Raw genomic sequence first — 15,261 nt, 5'->3', positions numbered from 1 at the left:
CAAAACCCAACTCAGCAAATTATTGACACGCTCAAGATCTGCAATAAAAACAGAAAATGCGCAAAATACTCATGTGACTGGGGGGACTCATGGAAAAAGAAACAAGGTTAATATTCTTCAGCTGGATGGCTTTTTCAAAGAAAAATTGTTTAAATCCAAGTTGTTATAGTTGAGCCAGCAAGCTAGCATTTCATGGTAAAAGTTTTATAAAATGTTACTTTAAACAATTAAAATAAACCTTTCAAAATTCCCAACTGTAATGTGATTCTCGAATTAATTGAAAAAAATTCAAATGTTGTTTTCTTTTATTCCAGCCTCTGAAGAAAATTGTCTCAAATGCCAAAATTATAGAAACATAGGGTGACAGGAGTATAAATTATTGAAGAAGGTAAACATACTCGTTTTATAATGAACCATAAATCTAACCTCTAATTGGAATGGTATTTTTAGACTTTAGAGATACAGCGCGGAAACCGAATCTTCAGCCCACAGTCCATGCCGACCAGCGATCCTTGTACACTAGCACTATCCTATACATTAGGGGAAATTTGCATTATTTTACTGAGGCAATTAAACTACAAACCTGCATGTCTTTAGAGTGTGGGAGGAAACCAGAACACCCGGAGAAAACCCACGCAGTCACAGGGAGAACGTACAAACTCCATGCAGACAGCACCCGCAGTCAGGTCTCTGGCACTGTAAGGCAGCAACTCTACCATTGCACCACCCTGCCGCCCTTTACATGGGAAAAATCTTTACATGAGAAAAATCACCATTGTTTTCCTAAGTCGTGATTTTCATATTGTTAACTTTTCATATTGTGCCAGTATTGTTGTCAGCCAGATTGGATGTTTAGTAATTATCACAGGTTGTTGTGTAATTGAAATCTGGACACATACAGTGATGTATTATATGACAGCTTACTGCACAATGCAACCAGTCCAACCCCCCAAACTCAGTGACATGGCACTGTGTATCAAACCCATGGAAACTTGTTGGAGAACAGTGGAAATCAGTTAATTTGCCATAAACTTGTCCAATTAAAGTTGTCACAGTTGGCTTAAATTTTGTAATTTGGAGCCCTGACAAAAAACATTACAGATAGATGAAGCATTAAAACACTTATGCAATACATAACAAATTAGCATGCGAGGCAGATATATCCTGCTTGTAGTTTAAGGGCACTCAGTTCATTTAAACATTCCATCTCATGAGATCGCGGATGACAGGCGGTGTTTTTGGGAATTTGAAATCATTATGTCCGAAAACCAATTATTTCTGCATTAACTAAATAAATCATCCAGCTTAGTTAAAAGACATCATCTTCCGATGTTATACATACAGGCAAACTAAGCTGCTGTTTTGATTTCTGCTAGTTTTAATGAGACATAATTAGATGCTATTTTATTGCAGTTCTCATTTGTGTGAGCCAAAATATAGATCATTTAATGAATGTGGAAGTGTTTTGCTGTGGCTATCAGTTTTGCTGTACAGTACCTATTGTAGATGCATATTAATTGCATGCTAAAAATGTATTTACTTCATTTTGTATGCTTAACAAGGCTGACAGATTACATGCTCAACACTAACAATTCACATTATTCACAGTCATACCAAATACAAGGATGGTGCCAAGCATTGCAGGCTCAGAAATGCCGTGAATCTACATTATTGTCTTAGCATTTGCTTTGACAGACGATTTCAACCACCATCTATCTCCGAGGAAGGCGATCCAGGAATTGAAAGAAATGTTCCTGTGTTTGTCAGGCGATACCACAGTGCAGACAACATACAAATAATTGCGCCTACATTAAACTCTGTGGCTGATAAATTGTAAAGTTCAACGTTGTTCATTAAAAATGCAACCAATGTTCCTTGTTAGTGCCTTTGCTAAACTAACAGCTTTGTTCGAGGAACTCTCTCAGTCTACCGTGCATTTGAAAGGTAGAATAGATTATAGAAGAGTTAGCAAATTGACAGACAAGTAATATTTTAATTCTGTTCTCCCAGCAACTTCGAAACATAAATTAAACCTTAGTAATAGCCAGTGAGTTCTTGTAACATGTGAACAAAGGAAATTGCGGCTGAACAGTTTTCGGCAGTTAGATTTTGTCAGGTTAATTTCTTTGTCTCTTCCTACGTTATCTTCTCACTGAATCTATTTTCCAATAAGGCCTCTGGAAAATTGGTACAAATGTACATTTACACTTTGGAAATCATTTGGAAACAAAGGTAAAAATCATTAGTTCGCTGACATAATGAAGCTAATGAATTTGCCTGTCAGAATAATTGTCTCTCTCATTACGAGCGGGAGGAGAGATTTCCTTTTGTAAGGAAATGCATATTCTCTGTAGGCTTATGTTCAGTTCCTCTTTAATTGATAAATACTTCATTTAGTGGAATCCACAAAGAGACAAGGTTGCACATTAAAATATGTACGAGTAATGACTCTCACACAAAGTGCTAAACAGATCAACTGTCTGTTTTCCTTAGCTTTTGGATAATGAAATCAGACATTTTGACATGATCAAATCAAACGAAGGAGGTGAAGATGGTGAGTTCTTCATCATATAAAAAAAAAGCTAAAGGATGTTGGTGAGTTCACTTTAAATCATTTTTTATGAAGTGCAAAACACACTTATGCACAATGATCATTAACTGTAATGTGTAAGGAGACCAAAATGTCAGAGAGACTGTGCCATCCTGCAGGGAGAGTGAGAAAACACAACAATACTGGCAATGGCATAAGCTGTTACTGTCGCACCTACATTGGCTCAATATAATCAGAAACGTTGACAGAAATGTCAATTCACCATATGTATGATGAAGATGATTTCTGAACACATTTCAAGGCTGCAAGATTTTTACAAAAGCCTTTCTTTCAAACTATCTTAATGAAAAGTGATACTCCTGATTTTAATCTTTTCGCTGAACTAGAACGTAAAAGGCTGCCAATTGCCCTTTGGTGTGTCCAGCTTGCATTACCTATATTAAAAGCTAGTCTCTGTCACAACTGGGATGGAAGTGAATGTTCAGGTAGCCAGTGGTAAACACTGAGAGTGCAATTTGTCAGCTGAGAGAAAGAAAGATTTAGCTAACAAAGACAAAGCTAGTTAGTAAGACTTCTTTAAGCTGCTTATGGTAACCGAAAAGGAAGTGCTTTCAGCTGACGGGAGTGTCATCGTGTCAGAGTAAGAAGCCCATGCAACCTGAAACAGCAAATTTAAGTTTCTGGTCGTTATATAGCTGCAGGAATTGGCTATTGTTTGGGAGGCTGAGAACCAACCTGGTAAAGGAAAAGGGGTCATAGGGCAGTAATTAAACAAAATGTTAATTAAGGTTTCTCATACCTGCTAAATGCCTCGGGTTTAAATGAACACCTGTAGTAGGTGACACATTATCTATTCATTTGAGACCTGCAGCTAAGAAGCTGGGGAACTGCCAGTACAGGGAGAAAGATGATAGTTAAGCCAATGTGATCATTCCTTTAATGTATTGCTTCAATCTATCTAATGCTCACTAAGTATGAATATTAATATATCTTTATATGATGGATTATGTTTATGCTTGAGATTGCATTAAGATATCATTAGGGATTTAAACCTCACCTGGGGACAAGTTAAAAATTAAATTTGAATTTCTTTAAAATTTAGTGTTTACATTTAAGATTTTAAAAAAGAATCAATGGGTTGCTATGTTATTCTTGAATAATATCACGACAGTACATTCATCCTGTCACCAATTGAGACTGTATTGCCATAAAACATTAAATCACCATTATACAAGATTCAAGTGACAGAATTATAGATGTAACAGTAGCAAATATTAAATCATTTTGAAACTGATAATGGAGTAAATTCGAGCTGCTGAACTGAACAATGGGCTAGAAAGTCTCCCAATGTTGTTTAAAAGACAGCTCCACATCTCTTAGTCCAAAATAGATCAGGTAATTACCCCAGCAGTGATTTAAAACTATTATGTACAGCATCTGCATTTAAGAAGGAACTTTGGACCATTTCCACCCCCTGGTGAATATTATAGTTTTGAATCATGGTTCAGTCAGAGACTTATAGTTTTGAGTAGGACACTGACAATAAAACAATCTGTAGTGCTCACAACTTATATTGATCTACTCAAAGCCACATTGGATTTTCAAATGTGTAAATTGCCTCTAGTGTGTCCGAAGAAGGGTCGCGACCCAAAACATCACCCAATCCTTCTCTCCTGAGATGCTGCCTGACCTGCTGAGTTACTCCAGCATTTTGTGAATAAATACCTTTGATTTGTACCAGCATCTGCAGTTATTTTCTTACACTCTAGTGTGTCAGGAGTGGATGTGAAAGTGGGATAACATAGAACTAGTGCGAACGGGTGATCGATGGTCAGCGTTTTCTCCGTGGGCCGAAGGGAAAGGTTGCACGGTGTATCGCTAAACTATAATTAAAACTAAACTAAACTAATGTCATTGTGATAGACACAAAACGCTGGAGTAATTCAGTGGGTTACTGGCTCGAAGGGCCAACAAAGACTGGCTCAAAAGGCCAAATGGCCTCCTCCTGCACCTATTTTCTATGGAGCGCTCCTCTATGGGATCAGCCAGCATCTCTGGAGAAAGGGAGTAGGTGACGCACTAAAATGAATGGTTTAACATATTCAATTGTGTTTACTGCTGCAAGTAAGAATGTATTTGTGCTGTCTGGGACATATGACAATAAAACACTCTTGACTCTTAAAGAATAAGTGGAAGAGGTAGTAGGAAATCACACTTGGGAAGAAGACCTTTCTAACTCACTGGTCAGGAGCCTAATACTCACTCCAGGCATTTTGACTTATTACCACTGGGTCAATTTATTGAGAGCCAAATGAATGGTGGATTAAATGCGAATCGCAGCCTGAAAATCACATCATGTCAGCGGCCACAAAGATGTTGGAGCTTCTGAACCTCATTAAGGAGAAAAGTATGGTAACTACAGTGATTAGCATATCAGAGGTTAGTGCTCATGTGGAATGGCATGGCCTGCACTGGACTGGTGTTTGGGAAGAAGCAGCTGTCAAAACAAGTGCTGAATTTCACACCTCCCAATTCTACGCCTCAGGTAGGAAACTCAGTGTACTGCATGGACAAAGAGAGAGAGATGCAACTTGAAACTAGTACACCCAGAGCAAAGTAAATGAGATCCCTTTGGATACCAATAGCTCCTTTGTTTAACATGATTAAATCCTCTTTGTTTCATTACCTAGACCAATGCAAAAACAAACAGAGACACCGATAAAGACTAGCAATACTTATCTTTTTTCTCTTCCTTATCACACCTGCGATCTCTTGGCAGACAAGCTGAAAGGAAACTACTTTGCTGAAATGAAATTGATGAGCTGACCAGGCAGGTGTACGAGGAAGCTGTTGGCTGAGAAAGGTGTGAACTACTCATGTCAAGAAAAGTGATCGAATGATAAGAAATCTCTTGGTTGTCTAATTTCTTCCTCCAGGCCAACTTACTACATTAAGCTTTTGTAGGCAGCTTCTTCAATTCACAATGGCCAACTAACTCCAGCCAGGGACATGTTTTAAACTGCAATAGTACTGTATGTTTAGTTTAGTTTAGTTTAGAGATGCAGTGCGGAAACAGGCCCGGATGTCTAACACTGTAAGCCACTGTGCCACCCAAGCTTTGCACTAAATTTAACCTGAATGGAAAATCTTGTTGAAATTAAACAGATTAAAAGTCAAGTGGATCAGTCTGAGGACGGGTCTCGACCCGAAACGTCTTCAGTCTGAAGAAGGGTCTCGACCCGAAACGTCATCCATTCCTTCTCTCCTGAGGTGCTGCCTGACCCGCTGAGTTACTCCAGCATTTTGTGTCTACCTTTGATTAAAAGTATCTTGAAGAATGTGGAATTGAACACGCAGTACTTTTGGATAAATCCTGTTGTCAATTCATTTTTACAGTAATGAATTCCCAATTTGAGATCACGGAAGATCCCACTGGATTAATGTTTGAAAGAAGTGACGGGAGCCCGTGTTGGCAAATTTACCAAAAATGTCTTTTCCCAGAGCACGACATAGTTAACTCCGACAACGGATTAGAACTTGTTTGTCGGTAAACAAGTCTGCAAGATATCGCTATTGTGAAGGAAGGAACTACAGATTCTGGTTTATTCCGAAGACAAATACAAAATGCTGGAGTAATTCACCCGGTCAGGCAGCATCTCTGGAAAAAAAGAATCAGTGATGTTTCGGGTCGAAAAACCTTCTTCAGAAGTTACTCCAGCATTTTGGGGCACAGTGGAAGAGAGGGGAGAAAAAAAAAGGGGAGGGGGGGACAAAAAGGGAGGGAGAGGTGGTAGGAGGTTACCCAAAATTGGAGAAATTAATGTTCATACCATTGGGTTATAAGCTTTTAATCATAAATTGAAAATCAATCAAACTATTGATCAATCATAGCTTATAGCTTGGTTCTTTAATTTAACTGTGCCTATTAACTGTTAATCTAATCTTGGAGGCTAATTAGAGTCATAGAGTCATACAGTGTGGAAACATGCCCTTTAGCCCAATTTTCCCAAACCAACCAACATGTCCCTTCTACACTTGTCCCACCTGCCTGGGACAAGCTCATATCCCTTTGGCTCATATCCCTTTAAGCTTATCCTATCCAGGAACCTGTCTAAATGTTTCTTAAACGTTGAGATAGTACTTGCCTCAACTACATCCTCCGGCAGCTCGTTTCATACACCCACCACCTTTTGTGTAAAAAAGGTACCCCTTCAGTTTCCCATGAAATCTCTTCCCGCTCACCTTAAACCTATGTCCCCAGGTTCTCGATTTCCCTACTCTGGGCAAGTGACTGATCTATTCCTCTCATGATCTTGTACACCTTCTTTATAAGATCACCCCTCATCCTCCTGCACTCCAAGGAATAAAGTCCGAGCCTGCACAACCTCTCCCTATGGCTCAGGCTCTCGAGCCCCGGCAACATCCACCACCTTTTTTGTGAAAAAGTTGCTTTTCGGTGGAAGATTTCTTGGAGAATTAAAATGTACACAAAACGTCTAAAGCTAAACCGTTCAGAAGCAGTTGTGGTTCTGGACACAAGTTGCAACATGATATTTGCAGTCCTTTCATCGTAACCTTCATGGTTTTAAAAAAAAACAACAAATTTACTATGGCAACAGGGCACTTTTAAATATTCAAATGGTTGTTGGTATCTTGAGATGATAATGAATAGCACAGGCAGTATTGCAGTATTGAAACAAAATTGTACTTCTGGGGTTGTGAAATAGATTTCATTGTTTCATGATTAATTATAATACATTGAAGATAATCAGTAACATATTAATCTATCAGATTTGGTTGTAATGAAGTGTGATTTCCATGAATCAAGAATAGAATTGTATTGACTTGTGGATTCCAATGAATATGCTACAACAGAGTGCTCTGGACAGTTATGGAAAAACCTGTCATCTATGTAACAAGTAACAGGGACTATTGGGAACTAATAACAAGGATTGGATGTGTCCTCATTAGTTGCTCTTTTATAATTTTAGGTCTTGCAAGACAGGCTGAATTAACATCTGCCTCAAAATGCCTGGATTTTGCTGTTAGCAGTGAAGTAACAGACCTTGAAGAAATATGTCCAAGAAGATTGGGTGTCACGGAGGCGCAGTGGTAGAGTTGCTGCCTTGCAGTGCCAGAGACCCAGTTTCAATCCTGACTAAAGGTGCTGTCTGTACGGAGTTTGTACGTTCTCCCCGTGATCTGTGTGGGTTTTCGCAGGTTGCTTCCGGTTTCCTCCCACACTCCAAAGACATGCAGGTTTGAAGGTTAATTGGCTTTGGTAAAAAATTGTTAATTGTCCCTGGTGAGCAGGAAAGTCCTGGTGTATGGGGCAATCACTCGGTGGACTGATCGGCCTGTTTCTGCACTGTATCTCTAAAGTCTAAACTAATGATTCACATAGCATGTTAGGTCATGCAGATGTGTGAGGAGAGAATGTAATTGATATAGGCCTCCATGTAAAATATAAATCAAGGTTTTTGCCCAAAAGGAAAGTTGCAAAACCCATTGAACAAGTAATGCCTGATAAAACTTGATACTGTAGGTGTGGAAATAAACACACTGGAATAATACTGTGTATAATTAGCACTACAGAATTGGGTTGATACGGTTTCCTCCCACATTCCAAAGACGTACAGGTTTGTAGCTTATTTGGCTCGGTAAAATTGTAAATTGGTGCGTGTGTGTGTGTGGGATAATGTTAGTGTGTAGGGATCGGTGGTCGGTGTGGACTCGATGGGCTAAAGGGCCTGTTTTCAAGCTGTATCTCCAAACAAAAAGATTAAGAGGAATTCAGCCACAAGCTTCTTCAGATGACATGTGGAAATGAGGAACTGCAGATGCTGGTATACAAAGACACAAAGTGCTGGAATAACTCAGTGGAGTAGCTTACTGAAATGTTACCTATACGTGTTCTCCAGAGATACTGCCTGACCTGCTGACTTTATGTCTTACTCAGATGAAGTTACACTGATTCTAAACCAGGTGACCAATTGGCCTCATTTTGAAATATATTTTAAAAGTTTTATGAAAATCAGAATAAAGACAGATTACATTGGAAGCTGAACCATCAGAAATGAAACAAAATTCACCTCCCGCCCCCGAGGAGGTGCTCTTGGGGTTGCCTGCGGGAGTCGCCGAGGGGCACGGAGGTTGTGAGAGGGGAAGGGGCTGTGGGTCAGCGGGTTGAAGTGTCGATGAAATGGGCCGCTGGAGGCCCTGCAGCAGCTGGGGGTTTACGTGGATCAGGCACCACTGGGGGCTCCACTGAGGCCGAGCAAGTGGATCAGACGCGGCCTGCAGCAGCACGGGGAGGCAGAGCAGCGGTGGAGGACACCGACTACATCGCCAGGCCAGGTCAACCCTGCAACACCGACCCAGTGCCACCCCCAGGACCACGGGCTTTTAAGGCCATGATAGAACTCTGTCCTATGAAGAACCTTGAAACTTGAAAAGCACAAGTTGACCCCAGAAACGTGGCAACTCTTTGTGTACTGCGTCGGTGCAGTCTACTATTCTTACACTACAATCAATACACATTTGTACTTATCTATTATAGAGGCAACTTAGTCCTTCCCAATAAAGTCCTTAAGCTTCCTGTATGACGAAGGAGTGGAGCGATATTTCTTGATGCAAAAATCAACAGAGAGATCTTCATGGTGTTTCATTTTAGTTAGTCATTTATTGAAGTAGTAATACAAACAGATTATTATATCTCCCGTCGTATAATTTTTGGTAAGAGCTTTTATCTTACCGTCGCTCCTTCATGTCTGAAGCATTAGGTAAGTGAATTCTCAATTATACTCATAATTCTGGCTCCACTCCTGGCTCCTCCCAGTCCATATATGCCCATTATGCCCATATATGTAAGCCTAATATTCATCTCACGACAACCCCCAAGTGTCCAAAAATAATACAACAGGATACAAATTAATATAATAAGCTAAAATAGCTAATAAACACAAATGGCTCTGACACAACAGCCCCTAATTGTTCTAAGTATATAATGAAACAATCTATATACTAAAACTCTTGAGGGGGGAGAGGCAGGGAGGGGAGGGAGGGAGGGGAGAGGGAGAGGGGAGTAGGGGGGGAGAAGGGAGGGGGAGTGGGGGAGGAGAGGGTGCTGCACCAATGCAGGTTTGGGCCCACTTGGTCTAGTTACTAATAAACATTAAAATGAGCCATAAAAATTCACACATAATCAAACAAGCATGCACTATATGTTGGCATCTAATCTACTATAGTGATTCTTCAATCTTCAAGGCCTCCGGTCTTTGCTGTACTCAGGTTTCAGCCTCTAGTAGCAGACATATCTTCATAATCGTTCATTCCAAGATGTTGCTCTTAGTCTGAAGTCGAAACGGTACGCACAAAACCTTATGCATCTGGTATAGTCTCCAATATTCTGCCCATTAGCCAGGAGCTGCGTAGAGCAGTAAAATCGACTACCAGAACAATATCACCTGTAGCGAAGCTTCTTTTCATCTTTGACCACCCTTGTCGTTCCTGGATCAGAGGCAAATATTCTCGTACCCACCTTCCAAAAGAGATCTGCCATATATTGTACCTGTCTCCACCTGCGTCTGATGTATAAATTTTCCTTCACAAATAATCCAGGTGATAGTGAAGAAGATGGTTTGGTGTAAGTGCTTCCAGGTCCATTGGATCATCAGAACTCTCGGTGATGGGTCGGTCATTCAAAACCGCTTCAACCTCACAAATGAAAGTTTGCAATCCTTCATCGTCCACAACTTGTTGGCTGAGAACTGAGCACAGCACATTACGAACCAAGCGGATCAATCGTTCCCAAACACCGCTGTGATGGGATCCTGCTGGAGGGTTAAACTACCACTTTATCCCCTTCTGAAGCATAGCATTCTGGATCTTGTCCTGATTCAAGCTATTAAAAGCTTCTCTCAATTCTCTTTCTGCTGCGATAATATTTGTACCATTATCTGATCTTAAAGATAAAAATTGGCCTCGTCGACAAATGAATCTTCGTAATGCATTGATGCAGGAGTCACTATCAAGTGTATATGCAACCTCAAGGCGTACTGCCCTGCTTGCCATGCAGGTGAAGATTATACCATACCTTTTACCAAAACTTCATCCTCTTTTGACTTCTATGGGACCGAATTACTCGACCCCTACATCTGTAAATGGAGGCTCATCTGGTTGAATTCTCACCAGAGGCAAATCTGCCATTTTTTGTTCCCCAACTCTTCCCCGCTATCGTTTACACACAACGCAGTCTGTTATGATTTTCCTTGCAAAGGAGTTAGCTTTGATAATCCAATACCTTTTACGGAGACGAGACAGCATATGATTTCTTCCTCCATGACCGAGCTGTTCATGGATATGTCGTAACAGTAGTGTTGATATGTGAAGGTCCAAGAGAATAATAGGATGTTTAGCCTCTTCAGGCATCGCTAGTCTATTCAGGCGACCGCCTACTCTCAGAAGTCCATCATTCAGCACTGGATCCAGTTTGTACAAATGACTACCTCCTTTGATGGTCTTACCACCTTCTTGGCTGATGGTTCTTCCTTGAATCTTTGTCTTTGACTGAAAGAGATGATTGCGCTTTCTGACTGAGAAAGATCTTCTGGACGTAAACATTGACCGCGGAGTGTTGCTTTAAAGGCTTGCATCTCCTTTTCAACCTTCTCTTTCAGTTTGCCAGGATCCTTTTCAAGGCGACTCACAGCAGCCTGAATCTCCTTTCTCTTTCAAGTCAGCTGCAAGAACATTGTCTTTACTTTAAGAAACCAAGCTACGACAGTCTTAGCTTCCTCCATGATGAAAAATAAGTGAAAAGAGAATTTGTGGGGTTTAATGGATCCTTGACAATGACGTTCATAATAATGTCACTTAATTTCTGGATCATTGGCAGAAATTGCAGATTCTAAGTGATGTTTTGGTCATTCTCTGTCAGATTTACAGAGAAATTCTGGTCCTTTGATCCATCTTTTACAGCTTAAAAAATGGTCTGCTGTTAGTCCTCTAGATGCTTCATCTGCAGGATTTTCCATTGCAGCAACATATCTCCATTGTGATACATCAGTAGCATCCCTTATAAAAGAGATTCTGTTTGCTACAAATGTTTGAAAGAGTTTGTTTTCATTATTGGTGTACTTAAGCACTGTTGTGCTATCTGTCCAGAAGATGGATTTACCCAGTTGAAGCTGGAGTTCTTTTGGCAGCATTGTGTCAACTCTGACAGCTAGGACTGCAGCCTTAAGCTCCATTCTGGGAATCGTCATTTGTTTTAATGGTGCCACTCTGGATTTTCCCATTATGAATGCAATATGCACCTCTTTGCTATCGTTTTCCAGTCGTAGATATGAAACAGTACCGTAGCCACTTTCACTGGCGTTTGAAAAGTGGTGCAGCTGTGCATATCTGATTTGACCAAAGCTCGTAGGCTTCACACACCTGTCCACCTTAAACTCCGCAATCTTATTGAGATCTGCTAACCATCCTGTCCATCGCTAAGAAAAGGTTTGGGGTATATCTTCATCCCAACCAAGTTTCTCCTTGCAGAGTTCCTGCATAATCAGCTTGGCTAGCAAAGTAAATGGTGCCAGAAATCCTTAAAGGATCGTAGAAAGAGCTGACTACAGACAGAATGTCACGTCTATTGTATGGTCGTTCCTGTACAGCAATTCTGAACTTGAACACATCTGTTTCAACGCACCAGTGTAATCCTAATGCTCTCTCCATTGGCAGATTGTCCTTGTCCAATTCCAACTTGATCTCTTTAGTTCTGCTTACTTGTGGAATGGATGCCAATACAGCACGGCTGTTGCTGATCCACTTTGACAGCATGAATCCTCCCATTTGGCAGATTACAGTCAGGTCTTTTACCATCTGAACTGCTTCCTGTTCCGAAGGCATTGATTTTAAACAATCATCTACATAGAAGTTGATCTTTACTGTGTTTGTCACCTCTGCTGGAAAGTGTGCTTTGTTGTCCTCAGCTGTCCTTCTCAATGCAAAGTTTGCACAATGGCTCCGAAAAGATATACCTTCATCCGGTATTCAACAAGATCTTGCTTCACATCACCATTGGGCCACCACAGAAATCGCAGATGGTCAACATGCTTTTCTGATACCTTGACCTGATGAAACATTGCTTTGATATCAGCCATCAAAGCAACCGGTTCTTGTCTGAATCTGATGAGAACTCCAATGAGTGAGTTGGTTAGGTCTGGACCCTGCAGCAGTTGCCAGTTAAGTGATGTACCTTAAAAAACTGCCCCACAGTCAAAGACCACCCTTAAAGTTCCTTTATTTGAGTGATACACCCGATGATGAGGGATGTACCAGAGTTCTCCATCACCAATTCAGCTGGTCCATTGGTACCCTTTCAGCATAACCATTGTCAATCATATCCGTGAGGAAAGATGTATATTCAATATAAAACTTCTTGTTCTTGCCAAACTTACGTTTCAAGCTCTGGATACGTTGCTCTGCTGTGCAACGGTTATTCGGCATGCTGGTATTCTCTTGCTTGAAAGGCAAGTCTAGACAATAGTGTTTATCTGTCATCCTTGCTGAACGATACATAATGTCCAAGAACGTTACCTCTTCTCTGGACATTTCTTCCTTTTCCTTGCTGGATCTTTCACCAAAGTTGTGATTGTATTGTTTGACCAGTAGCTCCTCTAGGTTCGCAATGGATATTTGATTGGCACCAGCAGCAGGGCAGCCATTTCCATCCCTGCTGTCGTGGTCTTTTCTCAGGGGACCATAGATGACCCATCCTAGCAGGGTTTTCACAGCGTATGGTCCATCCCCTTGGCTGTTGACCAGCTCCCAAGGTTCCAATACCTTTGAAGCATTTGTCCCAATGAGGAGGTCAATGCCAGAGTCTATTTCAGGAATCTTGATATCCTTCAAGTAAGGCCATTGCTTCAGGTCTTTTTGTCTGGGAATGTTTAACTGAGAAACTGGCATGGTCTTATGTGTAAACACATCAGATAATTGAACAAAATCATCCTTATCCAGATTAGATATTTCCAAACCTGAGGTAAGATTACTGGTCACAGGCTTCACTTGATTCATGGTACGCAGGAGAATTTTTCTCCTTGGTCCTAAAATGTTCAGCCTTCCCATCAAGCTTTCCATGCAGAAGGTAGATGAGCTTCCATGATCCAAAAATGCGTATGTTTGCAACACTGTACTCCCCTTGTGGCTCTTTACTTGTACTGGTACGATGGAGAAAATGCAGGTTTCATCACCGGCCCCAATATGCCCACACATTTGAGATGGAAGAACAGCATCACTCACACTTGGCGTTTCCTGCTTTTCCTTCTGTTCTGTTTGTACTGGTTTATTTTCCTTGTCCTTTCATTCCATGTGAAGTATTTCAGGATGATTTCCTTTGCATGCAACACAAATCAAACGACTCTTGCAGTCTTTACTCATGTGGCCTATTTTTAAACATCCAAAACAGATTTTCTTCTCCTTTAAAAAAACTATCTTTTCTTTATGCTTTTTATTCTTGATCTGCCACCACTGTTCTAATGTGTGACCATTTTTGTTACAGAACAAACAAGAACTTTGCTGCTTGGCGATAGGGACGTCGGCTTTCATTCCCTTTGTTATCAGATTTTCTTGCACCTGTGCTTCAACAGGTTCTGCAGTCGTAGCAAAACGCTTTTGGCTTTTCTATTGCCTTAGCGAAGGTAGGTCCTTTAACACTTGCTGCTGGCTTCGCTTCCTCAATATTCCCAAAATGTGGATCTGATAATATCTTCACTTGTTCCTCCATGAAGTTTACCAGGTCAGGAAATCCAGCTGGATATCTGCTCTTTCCCTGGATCTCATATGGCTTTTCTCTCCACTTGTCTCTGAGCTTATAATGCAGTTTCAGAAGGACAGTCTTCATATTGGTGGGGACATTCATTTCCTTCATATAGGCGAGATGTTTCATTGCATTGCTACAACCTCTAAGGAACAGTGAGAACGCTTGCAATGCTTTCACATCTTCGCATCTGAAAGCTGGCCAGGCCAATGCCTTGGCTATATAAGCAGTGGCAATCTTTCGCTCATTGCCAAAATGCTCTTCAAGCAGCTTCCTTTCCTCAAGGTAGCCCTGGTTCGAAGGTAAGTGTTGACAGCTGCTTGACCCTTTGTATATTGTTCCAGAAAATGATAGCAGTCACTGATATCATCATTCTTTCTCTCCACTCCTCTTTCAAATTCCTTGATAAAAAATTTCACACTGCAAAGGATCACCATCGTAAAAGAGAATGTCCCTTGGTGGTAGAGTGGAAGAAAGATTTTGTTTAGGCAGAAGAACAGTGATATCATTTTGCCTCTACAATAGGTTATACATATCACCTCGGCTTCCATCATAATGTCCAGGGGGGGTAATGCGAGCATGCCCCTGCACACCATTTTCATCATGAGACTTTACCTTTTGTCTTTGAAGAGGGTATTGAGTTAGATGGGTCATATCACTAGCTTTAGCAAATGGTCTCAAAGTTGTTTGTTTCGGTCTAACAACCTGTTGCTCTCAATCAGGCAAGTATTCAGCTATGAGGGGGGATCTTATTGAAACATATAAGATAATTAGGGGATTGGACACATTAGAGGCAGGAAACATGTTCCCAATGTTGGGGGAGTCCAGAACAAGGGGCCACAGTTTAAGAATAAGGGGTAGGCCATTTAGAACGGAGATGAGGAAGAACTTTTTCAGT

The 15,261-nt window shown here is 40.8% G+C and overlaps 1 protein-coding gene across 1 annotated transcript in view; it reads right to left on the bottom strand.

Annotated features, from left to right (window-relative positions):
• Positions 1-15,261, bottom strand: part of LOC144597286 (uncharacterized) — a 301,061-nt gene that overhangs the window by 702 nt on the left and 285,098 nt on the right. The window lies entirely within an intron of this gene.

Source organism: Rhinoraja longicauda, chromosome 10 (assembly GCF_053455715.1).
Source record: "Rhinoraja longicauda isolate Sanriku21f chromosome 10, sRhiLon1.1, whole genome shotgun sequence".
Classification (NCBI taxonomy): domain Eukaryota; kingdom Metazoa; phylum Chordata; class Chondrichthyes; order Rajiformes; family Arhynchobatidae; genus Rhinoraja; species Rhinoraja longicauda.
Note: the sequence above shows the minus strand (reverse complement) of the source record. Positions and strands in the feature narration are given on the sequence as shown.